At 42.5% G+C, this 12,608-nt stretch overlaps 5 non-coding genes across 5 annotated transcripts; all 5 read right to left on the bottom strand.

Moving 5' to 3' along the window:
- Window positions 1-680: 680 nt before the first annotated feature.
- TRNAW-CCA lies at window positions 681-752 on the bottom strand. The gene has a single exon. It is a non-coding gene; the product is annotated as a tRNA-Trp (tRNA).
- Window positions 753-2,748: 1,996 nt separating this feature from the next.
- TRNAW-CCA lies at window positions 2,749-2,820 on the bottom strand. Its single transcript has one exon. It is a non-coding gene; the product is annotated as a tRNA-Trp (tRNA).
- A 629-nt stretch (window positions 2,821-3,449) lies between these two features.
- TRNAW-CCA lies at window positions 3,450-3,521 on the bottom strand. The gene has a single exon. It is a non-coding gene; the product is annotated as a tRNA-Trp (tRNA).
- Window positions 3,522-3,832: 311 nt separating this feature from the next.
- On the bottom strand, window positions 3,833-3,914 carry TRNAS-GCU. The gene has a single exon. It is a non-coding gene; the product is annotated as a tRNA-Ser (tRNA).
- Window positions 3,915-6,679: 2,765 nt separating this feature from the next.
- On the bottom strand, window positions 6,680-6,751 carry TRNAA-CGC. The gene has a single exon. It is a non-coding gene; the product is annotated as a tRNA-Ala (tRNA).
- Between the last annotated feature and the right edge of the window lie 5,857 nt (window positions 6,752-12,608).

The raw sequence follows: 12,608 nt of genomic DNA on the forward strand, positions 1-12,608 counted from the left end.
CAAGCTGCTCGGAATACTGTACACACTTTGGGACTTAAAAAACAGTTATTGGGTGTAGTAAGAGCACTTGAATTCACGCTATTAATGGGAAATGTGTATTTAAAAGAATTTACATTACAACAGGTAGCAATTCTTAATAAGTTAGAAGGTTCTACTCGCTCTATTCACCATTCTAAATGCATCACTACAGTGATTATTGCGAGTGTGCGGATGGCCAGAGAACCCCCTCGTATTAGTAACTGGATTAACTTAGTGAATAAAGTGAAATCTTTTGAGAGAATTAACCATCTAACATGAAATAAATTAGAGGTCTGGTTAAATATAGGGTCTATATGGTTTGTGAAGTAGCAGCTGCTTTAATTAATGTATACAACATTTGGAGCATTTTGCTTCTATTTTTAATGTAATGTATTGCTTTTTGATTAAATAAATAAAATAAATAAAAAATAAACTAGGCCCCTGATCTTCCCAGACCCCAGACCCCTCCCCCAATGGACCATCAGCATACCAAGAGAGCCTATCTCTTATCCATTCACAAAATGCAAGCATTCCATATAGTGCCCCATTACTGCTGTTGGCTCCAAGGAAGGAATTTTCTTTTCTCCTTCAATATAACAGGACTCTCTGGGAAATCAGTATCTTTACTCCGGTAAACAGTACGATCTGTGATAAAAACATTTTGACCCCGACGTGATTTGAACACGCAACCTTCTGATCTGGAGTCAGACGCGCTACCGTTGCGCCACGAGGTCTGTTACCTCAGTCTGCTCAAGATTACTTGTCATCCAAATAGTGATCCCTCTATCACATAAGGCAGATGTTGGGTTTCCACCGTGGGCAGTCCGCACCTGCACTTCCATTCCGCAGCCCCACAAAAAAAATATAATAAAATACATGTCCTATTCTTGTCTGTTTTGCAGACAATTATAGATTTCTTCTGGAGTAAAAACTGCATCTCTTCAAAATAAATAAAAAATGGTGGCCTGCACTCGGCCGGTATCCGTGTTTCGCAGATCCGCAAAACACTTAAGGCCATGTGCATGAGCCCTGAAAGGAGGGTTTACCATCATCGAACCACTGTTTAGAAGGGCTTTAGGAACTCAGAAATTGACTAGTTCCTACCAATTACCTAAACTGCTTTAGGTTACGGTGATATCTGTTGCGGCCAGGATCGCAAAGGCATCGCAGTGTACCAGTGATCCTATAGAAATGGATGGGGTTGCACGTGTGCCATGACCGTGACCCCTGAATCACTAAAAAATTCAACAGTGTTAGATTTTTTTTTGCGATTCAGTGGTCGCGGCACACATGCGACTAGGGTTGTCACGATAACCAAAATTTGGATTCGATTTGGATACCATCAAAAGTATTGTGATACTCGCAAAAAAATAAAACACCAAAAAATCCATTTGCATTCCACATTTTATGGAATGTCCAGCCCATCAAACAGTCCTATCCTATATTTGGTAACTAAAAAATGTCGAATCACGCATTTCTTATTTTGTTTTCCCTCTGTTATGGTGTTCACTACATAGGAGATATTTTTTAATAGTTTGGACTTTTTCAGGAATGGCGATACATAATATTTATTTATTCATTGTTTATATATTTTATATGTAAAATTGGGAAAAGGAGCGATTTAAACTTAATATTTTGGCATTTTGGTTTTTTTAAATGATTTTTTTTACTTTTTATTTAATAACCATTAACTAGAAGCTGGGATCTTTTAATCCCTTGTCCTATTCACCCTAATAGAGCTCTGTGGCACCTGAGGGGTTAATTGCCGTGGCTTGCAGCACCTTGTCATTGAGGCCGGATGCCAGGTATGTGTTTCTGCCACCGGCACCCACCGCCTTTAATTAAAATAATAAATTAGTTATCTTCATTGGTGGCATAATAAACCCTCCCCAACCCCACAATTATAAATTATAATCATTGGTGGCGCAGTGGCCACAGCCCTTCCCCTTCTCCGCTTTTAAAACAGAAAGTGATACCTCATAAAATATTCATTAATTAACATTCCCCATATGTCTACAAAAATTAGATCCTACCTACGGTCTCATTTTTTGCGGGATGAGGTGACGGTTTGATTGCTACTATTATGGGGGGGCATATGCCTTTTTGATCGCTTGGTTTGCACTTTGTGATGTTAGGCAACAAAAAAAATAATGGCTTTTTGGCACTGTTTTTATTTTTTTCATTTTACGGTGTTCACCTGAGGGGTTGCGTCATGTGATATTTTTATAGAGCAGGTTGTTACGGACACGTCAATACCTAATATGTCTACAGTTTTTTTTATTTATTTCACTTTAACACAATAGCAGCTTTGAAGCAAAAAAAAAAAAAACCAACATATTTTAGTGTCCCTATTGTCTGAGACTCAGTTTTTCTATTTTTGACAGATTGTCTTAAGTAGGGGCTCATTTTTTGCAAAACTAAGGCTATCAACCGCATAGCATGATGGGTGACGGACGGGGTGGATCATGTGATATATTTATGGACGCGGTGATACCTAATGTGTGTTTTTTCCTTTTTTTTGTATAAAATCAGGGGAAAGGGGTCTTTTTTTTTTTTTTTTTTACTTAAAACTTTATTAAAAACACTTTTTTCCTTTTTTTTTTTTTAAACTTTATTTCTGTCCCACTCTGAGACTTCAACTTTTGAGGGTCTGATCCCCTTTGCAATGCATTATAATACATCTGCCTGTTAGTGTATTTCACTGAGTAATAAATGTAAAAAAAAAAACACTGACCCCGACGTGATTTGAACACGCAACCTTCTGATCTGGAGTCAGACGCGCTACCGTTGCGCCACGAGGTCAGGTGTCACATTCTGTACAAGATTACTTTGCCATCCAAACAGTGATCCCTCTATCACCTAAGAGAGATGTTGGGTTTCCACCGTGGGCAAAAAGATAAAAAAAATACATGTCCTATTTACATGTCCTGTTTTGCAGACAAGGATAGGAGATTTCTGCTGGAGTAAAAAAAAAAATTATAAATGGTGGCCTGCACTCGGCCAGTATCCGTGTGTCGCAGATCCGCAAAACACGTGTGCCACGACTTTGACCCCTGAACCACAAAAAAAAAACACAAAAAATTCAACAGTTATTTTGAAACTTGTATTGTGACTCTCTTTCAGTCTATGGGATCACCGCTACACTGCGATGCCCGGTGATCCTGGCCACGACAGCTGCCATGCTCTTAATGATACTGGGAAAGACAGCAAGTGTGAGAAACTTAAATCCTGGCCCCTTATCTCTCCAGACCCCCCCTTCCCCAAAGAAAAATAATATCTAAGGATTTCATCAGTGGACCTTCGGCATACTCAAAAAATGCAAGAATATGCATGCTGATGGCTCAAGGGAAAGCAAGGAATTACAGGACTTTCTGGGAAACCTAACAGTATCTTTTACTCTGGTAAATAGTACAATCTGTGATAAAACATCTTGACCCCGACGTGATTTGAACACGCAACCTTCTGATCTGGAGTCAGACGCGCTACCGTTGCGCCACGAGGTCAGCTGCTGGAGACAATGGTTCCTGGAGTTTGGTGGTTAGGTTACTAACCGTATTTTTGGGCAAATAACTAAAAAGTGCAGGGTTAAAATTTACACTGAAAACACAGTCTATGACGTTCCCCAAGTCACAGGAGGCAGCTGTGCAAAATTTTGTGACTGTAAATGCGACGGTGCGGATTCCTTTAGTGGACATACACACACACACACACATACATACACTCAGCTTTCTATATTAGATATTCATGATCAATAAGATAAACACTTCACTGGTCCACAAAAGAGAAAACATTCATTAACTTGACAAAAATATTCCGACGAGGATGGGATTCGAACCCACGCGTGCAGAGCACAATGGATTAGCAGTCCATCGCCTTAACCACTCGGCCACCTCGTCCTATTGGTAGGATTTGATTGAAAGCTAGGCCCTTGAGTGGCTAAAGCTGAACTGTAAAGGGGCTCTTTAACCACTTCAGCCCCGCTAGGTGAAACCCCCTTCATGACCAGAGCACTTTTTACACTTCGGCATTACACTCCTTTCACCGTTTATCGCTCGGTCATGCAACTTACCATACAAATGAATTTTACCTCCTTTTCTTCTCACTAATAGAGCTTTCATTTGGTGGTATTTCATTGCTGCTGGCATTTTTACTTTTTTTGTTATTAATCAAAATGTAATGATTTTTTTGCAAAAAAATGACATTTTTCACTTTCAGCTGTAAAATTTTGCAAAAAAAACGACATCCATATATAAATTTTTCGCCAAATTTATTGTTCTACATGTCTTTGATAAAAAAAATAAAAATGTTTGGGCAAAAAAAAAAATGGTTTGGGTAAAAGTTATAGCATTTACAAACTATGGTACAAAAATGTGAATTTCTGCTTTTTGAAGCAGCTCTGACTTTCTGAGCACCTGTCATGTTTCCTGAGGTTCTACAATTCCCAAACAGTAGAAAAACCCCACAAATGACCCCATTTCGGAAAGTAGACACCCTAAGGTATTCGCTGATGGGCATAGTGAGTTCATAGAACTTTTTATTTTTTGTCACAAGTTAGCGGAAAATGATGATGATTTTTTTTTTTTTTTTTTTCTTACAAAGTCTCATATTCCACTAACTTGCGACAAAAAATAAAAAATTCTAGGAACTCACCATGCCCCTCACAGAATACCTTGGGGTGTCTTCTTTCCAAAATGGGGTCACTTGTGGGGTAGTTATACTGCCCTGGCAATTTAGGGGCCCAAATGTGTGAGAAGAACTTTGCAATCAAAATGTGTAAAAAATGACCGGTGAAATCCGAAAGGTGCACTTTGGAATATGTGCCCCTTAAGGGTGATCACCCCCCTGTCACTGATCACCCCCCCTGTAAGGCTCCATTCAGACGTCTGCATGTGTTTTGTGGATCCGATCCATGTATCCATGTATCCGTAAAAATCATGCGGACGTCTGAATGGAGCCTTACAGGGGGGTGATCAATGACAGGGGGTGATCAGGGAGTGTATATGGGTGATCACCCGCCTGTCATTGATCACCCCCCTGTAAGGCTCCATTCAGACGTCCGCATGATTTTTACGGATCCATGGATCGGATCCACAAAACACATGCGGACGTCTGAATGGAGCCTTACAGGGGGGTGATCAATGACAGGGGGTGATCAGGGAGTGTATATAGGTGATCACCCGCCTGTCATTGATCACCCCCCTGTAAGGCTCCATTCAGACGTCCGTATGCTTTTTGCGGATCCGATCCATGTATCCGTGGATCCGTAAAAATCATACGGACGTCTGAACGGAGCCTGACAGGGGGGGTGATCAATGACAGGGCGGTGATCAATGACAGGGGGGTGATCAGGGAGTTTATATGGGGTGATCATGGGTGATCAGGGGTTTATAAAGGGTTAATAAGTGACGGGGGGGGGGGGGTGTAGTGTAGTGTAGTGTGGTGTTTGGTGCGACTGTACTGACCTACCTGAGGCCTCTGGTGGTCGATCCTAACAAAAGGGACCACCAGAGGACCAGGTAGGAGGTATATTAGACGCTGTTATGAAAACAGCGTCTAATATACCTGTTAGGGGTTAAAAAATTCGGATCTCCAGCCTGCCAGCGAACGATCGCCGCTGGCAGGCTGGAGATGCACTCGCTTACCTTCCGTTCCTGTGCGCGCGCGTTCACAGGAAATCTCGCGTCTCGCGAGAAGACGCGTATATGCGTCCAGGAGGAATAAAGCAACCACCTCCCGGACGCATATATGCGTACAGCGGTCGGGAGGTGGTTAAAGTTCTGTCATCAGATTTGTGTCCTATAAGCTAAACATATGGCCATGTCGGTGCTAATCACATGAATCCTAAACTGCCCTTATTAAACCTGCTTGTGGCTCTATTAGCCCAAAAAACAGGTTTTTATAAGCTGTCACTCAACTACCTAAGGTACCCAAGGGGTTTTGCGTTAATCCAGGATGCCCGCCTGCACCCCTCGCCGTCTGGTGCCCTGCGCCGCCTCCTCAATCCACCCGTCCCTCTGCCAGATCCTGATCCTGCGCTTGCGCACTAGGCTCAGCTGGATGCGCTGCGGACTCCAGTTTAGGATTCATGTGATTAGCACCGACATGGCCATATGTTTAGCTTATAGGGCACAAATCTGATGACAGAATCCCTTTAATGCTGAAGAAAATGTATCATGATTCTGGAAAGTGTCTAAAAAGAGAAGCAAAAAAAACCTTTGTCATTGTGTCCCAGTGCCACGGCTCTCACCCTGCTTCTGGTGTCCCCCCAGACCCGAAATGGTGACATGTCGAATACAGGAACATGTCTGCTACAGCCAAGCAATGGCCTCAGCAGTGATGAAGGAATTAATAGCACATTAGCGCACAGATCATGTGCTTGAATGTATGGCACATCACCACTTCTGGACTGGCGCAGGCCCGGAAAGCGCCATTGCTTTGCGACGCCAACTCATCCATTTCAAACTAGAGTTGCCAGAGCAAAACTCTGAGCGAGTCTGATTGACACAAACTCTCCGAGCAGTTTATCGCAATCTGTAGCACTGTGCGACAAGCATTTTCTACATGACCACATAAAACAGCATCCTTTGTTTCTATAGAACATTATAAAATCTTAATTGTTTACTGATCAATTTAATGTACAAAATACATAAAAAAACAAACATGGAGATGCCGGGGATTGAACCCGGGGCCTCACACATGCGAAGCGTGCGCTCTACCACTGAGCTACATCCCCTCCCTTGGAAACCACCCTTGTTATGAAAAACTGCACAGTATGTGTCTGAATACTTTCTGCAATACTCATGCAATACTCAGTATACACTTTCTGCCACAAGGAAATCCATGCGGAGCAGAAGCAGCAATGCCTGAAATAAGACAACCTAAAACTACACGACATGCACACCAGGTGGCAGCATTGTGCAACCAAATTCATATCTGTCAAGTAGATTTGCAGCCAGACAACAATTCAGTCATTTCTGATAATGCATTCCGCTCCATTTCATTGCGTTCCCATGACGCAAGCAGCGTTTTTGAGTGTGGTGTCCTGGGCTGCAGAGCAAGACTCACAATGGAAGTCAATGGAGATGGATCCGTTTTCATGATGGATCCAGCAAAAACGCTGGTGTGAAAGTAGCCTTAAAGAGTTTTGCTGAATACTCAAAGGGGTTTGTCTGGTTTCGAAGCCCACAACCCGTGGGGTCCTAAACTGTGCCTAAGGGCTCATGCAGACGAACGTAAGGGTTCCATGCCCGTATTGAGAACTGGCTGTGGGGAGTCACAGAACAGAAGTCCACGGAAGGATTGCTAAGCGTTTGTGGGTTTTTGGGTCCATGCCTCTGCACGGCAAAAGATAAGACATGTGCTATCTTTTTCCATAACTTGCGGATCACGGAACCATTCAAGTCAATGGGTCCGCATCCGCACAATGGAGTGCACACAGCCAGTGCCCATGCTTTTGCTGACCACTATTTGCAATCTGCAGCACAGGCACGGAGAGCTTACATTCGTCTGCATGAACCGTAAATGTGTGTTTCTTTGGTTCAACTAGGAACCATCAACAATAGAGAGGCATAAAGGCTGCTGACACACGTTCTGGCTTTCTAATGTAGTATTTGAGGTAAAAAAAAACGGATGCAAAACGGCCATTAAAGATAGATGGCAGGAAAATGGATGCACACCCTGATGGAAAAATAAAAAGGAATTAATTTAATTATTTTACCTTTTTAATCCCAACCCCTATAGCGCCCTCATAGTATACTACATGCACCCCCATAGTGCTCCCTGGACATTAAATGGCTCCCATAGTGCTCCCCAGTATGATTAATGGCCCTTATTAGTGCCCCCAGTATGATTAATGGCCCTTATTAGTGCCCCCAGTATGATTAATAGCCCTCATTAGTGCCCCCAGTATGATTAATAGCCCTCATTAGTGCCCCCAATATGATTAATAGCCCTCATTAGTGCCCCCAATATGATTAATAGCCCTCATTAGTGCCCACGGTATGTTTAATGGCCCCCTTTGTGCTCACCAGCAGGAATATTTCCCCCTCTTAGTGTTCCCCAATGGAATAAATAGGAATAATCCCCCTATTAGTGCTCCCCAGTTGGAATAATGTCCCCCTTGTAGCGATTCCCATTCTGTTTGTGCGGAAAAAAAAAAAAAAAAAAACTCATCAACTTGCACGCGTGAGGACAATCTGTCTTCACTGGAGACAGCAAGACATGATGCTCCCATCGTGGTGAGATAATTACACTGGGAACGCAGGTCCTACTGCATCCCGTGAGGAGCTAATGTTCCCATGTATGCAAATGGATGAGGTATTATGGTCGTTAAAAATGGTCCCATTGATTTCAATGAAAACAACCAAAAATAGGACATGTCCTATTTTTTGGACGGCCACCAATCACTGGTGATGTGAATAGCTCCACAGACTTGGTTCTAATTGGTTATAAAAATGTAGCCCAAGTCATTCTCCAGTGGGGTGGCTTGGACCATATCTGATGGAAACAGATGATCTCTCAACTCCTAAAGGTTGATTTACACGGGCTGATTGTCGGGAACGAAGGTTCATACAGACCCTCGTTCCTGATAATTGGTCCGTGTAAAGGTGTCACCGATCACCTGACGATTGATTGATCACTCGCTCATCGTGTGAATTCATTATTCGTGCAGCACATTAAATCATTGTTTCTGGGCAGTAAATTGTGCTGTGTAAACAGTGATCTGCCACCCAGAAACAATGAATCTGTATGAGGACGAGTGATTGCAGAAACCATCGCTCATCCCCATACAGTGAAGGTGATTGCTGCATGTAGATACTGCTCTTACCTCCACTGCAAGCAGGCAATTATTGGGAAGGAACAGTTTCTTTCCTGGTAAAGGCCTGCTCAGTCAGCACGTGTAAATGTGCCTTAAAAGGGTTTTCCAAAACTTTATAACTGATGACCAATGTTCAGGATAGGCCTTCTCGCAGCTTACCAAGCTCAGCGCCGTACATTCACTTCAATGGGGCTGAGCTGCGCTTAGGCCAAGTGACCAAAGAATGGGTCATCGTTGGCCTAGGAAAAGCTAAAGAAGGCCGCTGCGCTACTACGAGGAAACATGTCAGACCCCCACCGATCAGATACTGATGACCTATCCTTACGACAGGTCATCAGTGTTAAATTCTCAGGATAAACACCTTTAGGACCTGACACTAGATAACCAGCTTTCTTTACCACATCAGGTAAACAACCAATAAGGTCAGACAAAGGAATCCTCTCTCACTCCTCAGGCAAGCTAAACCTAAATAAAGAAAAAAAAAACAACTCCACTCCCCCACACATACCTCAAAGAAGACACTGACACACATGGAGACTGCACCCTCAGATAAGTCTGATAACAAAGCACTTCTGATGCTAGAAGAATCAGTCTCTTGGTTTCCAGGAGCTTCTCACACCTCTTGCTAGAGATCTGACAAACTAATCAAGCGCTCTCGCTCAGAAAAACGTAAGCATAATAGGATTGCAGTCTTAAGGCCCTTTTACACTGCCCAATTGCTGGGCAGATTATCAGAAACAAATGTTCGTACGAATCGCTTGTTCCCGATAATCTGCCCGTGAAAAGGTGCCGCCAATTACTCGATGAACGAGCGAAACACTTGTTTATTGGGTGAAACAATCGTTCATGCAAACACCTAAATCATCATTTTTGTGCTGTCTAAACAGCACTCTGCTGCTTGGAACAATGGGAGTCATTTACTAAACGCACCCTGCTTCTTTGTTGAATATAATCACGTAACCCCTTTTTGCAACTTTTTTATTACGCCCGGTCTATCAATATTTAGTCACACAGGCACTTTTGGAAAGCAGGGAGTAAAAAAAATAAATAAAAAATAAATATGAAAACAGTTTATAACGGGAAGGGGTTAATTTCCATTTTGTCAGCTGTTGTCTCCCCCTTGTGGGCTGCAAAAAAACAGCTGTTGTGAAGTGCAAACGGGAGACTGACAGATACGGTACGGGACAAAAAACCTTTGTATAGAACCCTGAGCGTGTCACCATACAGCTACTCAGCAGCCGAGGGTGATGACCTCATAAAGGGCCCTGTCTGCTGGACGGCCATTACATGGGTAAACTGGTCAGTCAAGCATACAACCCGTACATACAGACGTGGACAAAATTGTTGGTACCCTTTGGTCAATGAAAGAAAAAGTCACAATGGTCACAGAAATAACTTTAATCTGACAAAAGTAATAATAAATTAAAATTCTATAAATGTTAACCAATGAAAGTCAGACATTGTTTTTCAACCATGCTTCAACAGAATTATGTAAAAAAATAAACTCATGAAACAGGCATGGACAAAAATGATGGTACCCCTAACTTAATATTTTGTTGCGCAACCTTTTGAGGCAATCACTGCAATCAAACGCTTCCTGTAACTGTCAATGAGACATCTGCACCTCTCAGCAGGTATTTTGGCCCACTCCTCATGAGCAAACTGCTCCAGTTGTGTCCGGTTTGAAGGGTGCCTTTTCCAGACTGCATGTTTCAGCTCCTTCCAAAGATGCTCAATAGGATTGAGGTCAGGGCTCATAGAAGGCCACTTTAGAATAGTCCAATTTTTTCCTCTTAGCCATTCTTGGGTGTTTTTAGCGGTGTGTTTTGGGTCATTGTCCTGTTGCAAGACCCATGACCTGCGACTGAGACCAAGCTTTCTGACACTGGCTAGTACATTTCTCTCTAGAATTCCTTGATAGTCTTGAGATTTCATTGTACCCTGCACAGATTCAAGACACCCTGTGCCAGACGCAGCAAAGCAGCCCCAGAACATAACAGAGCCTCCTCCATGTTTCACAGTAGGGACAGTGTTCTTTTCTTGATATGCTTCATTTTTTCGTCTGTGAACATACAGCTGATGTGCCTTGGCAAAAACTTCGATTTTTGTCTCATCTGTCCACAGGACATTCTCCCAGAAGCTTTGTGGCTTGTCAACATGTAGTTTGGCATATTCCAGTCTTGCTTTTTTATGATTCGTTTTCAACAATGGTGTCCTCCTTGGTCGTCTCCCATGTAGTCCACTTTGGCTCAAACAACGACGGATGGTGCGATCTGACACTGATGTTCCTTGAGCATGAAGTTCACCTTGAATCTCTTTAGAAGTCTTTCTAGGCTCTTTTGTTACCATTCGGATTATCCGTCTCTTAGATTTGTCATCAATTTTCCTCCTGCGGCCACGTCCAGGGAGGTTGGCTACAGTCCCATGGATCTTAAACTTATGAATAATATGTGCAACTGTACTCACAGGAACATCTAGTTGCTTGGAGATGGTCTTATAGCCTTTACCTTTAACATGCTTGTCTATAATTTTCTTTCTGATCTCTTGAGACAGCTCTTTCCTTTGCTTCCTCTGGTCCATGTCGAGTGTGGTACACACCATATCACCAAACAACACAGTGATTACCTGGAGCCATATATATAGGCCCAATGGCTGATTACAAGGTTGTAGACACCTGTGATGCTAATTAGTGGACACACCTTGAATTAACATGTCCCTTTGGTCACATTATGTTCTGTGTTTTCTAGGGGTACCATCATTTTTGTCCATGCCTGTTTCATGAGTTTATTTTTTTACATAATTCTGTTGAAGCATGGTTGAAAAACAATGTCTGACTTTCATTGGTTAACATTTATAGAATTTTAATTTATTATTACTTTTGTCAGATTAAAGTTATTTCTGTGACCATTGTGACTTTTTCTTTCATTGACCAAAGGGTACCAACAATTTTGTCCACGTCTGTATGTGACCATGCCACACAGAGTAAGGGCTCATGCACATGACAGTTTTTCTCGGCCTCCGTTCCATTTTTTTTTGCGGCTAGGATGGAGACCCATTCATTTCAATGGGTCAGTAAAAAAAAATGCTGATCGTTTATCCGTTTGTGTTCCGCGTCCGTTGTCTGTGTTTCCCTTCAGCAAAAAAAATAGTGCATTTCCTACTTTTTTGACATTTGCGGACAGGGATAGGCATTTATTACAAGGGATCTGTGGGAAAAAACTGATCCTCCAAAAAAAAAAAAAAACGATGCCGCATCCAGACGCGCAAAAAAACAACTGTCGTGTGCATGTAGCCTAAAGAGGAGGTATCTGTGGGGGACCAGGTGTGAGGTATTGTTTCTTTTAAAATTTTCAACCCATTCTGAGCTCTTTTCAAAATTCTTCCTTGCCGGACAATCCTTTAAAAGGAGAATTTTAATCCACGTACTTCAGAAGCCACTACCGATTTTCCACAAGGGTCCTTATCATCTTGTCCTCCTCTTCCACATCTACACAGCCTATGGGGCTTGGATGCTGAGGGGTCCTACATGCCAGAAGACAGACAAGACATAGACAGAATAGCTTAGATTTTACCTAATGGCTTCTCCTGACAGATATGTTGTTCCTGAGAGGAATCAGGCCTGAGAACCGTTCAAGAATGGTCATTCAGGTGATAGGTATCTCATGTCTATGCCACCTTAAAGATAAAAAAAAAAATTGCATTAAACTGGGTGTGTCTACAGAGCTCAACGAAATCAGACCTATGTTTTAGCCGTTTGCTTCTGCTATTGAGT

Source organism: Bufo gargarizans, chromosome 10, assembly GCF_014858855.1.
Source record: "Bufo gargarizans isolate SCDJY-AF-19 chromosome 10, ASM1485885v1, whole genome shotgun sequence".
NCBI classification, from domain to species: Eukaryota; Metazoa; Chordata; class Amphibia; order Anura; family Bufonidae; genus Bufo; species Bufo gargarizans.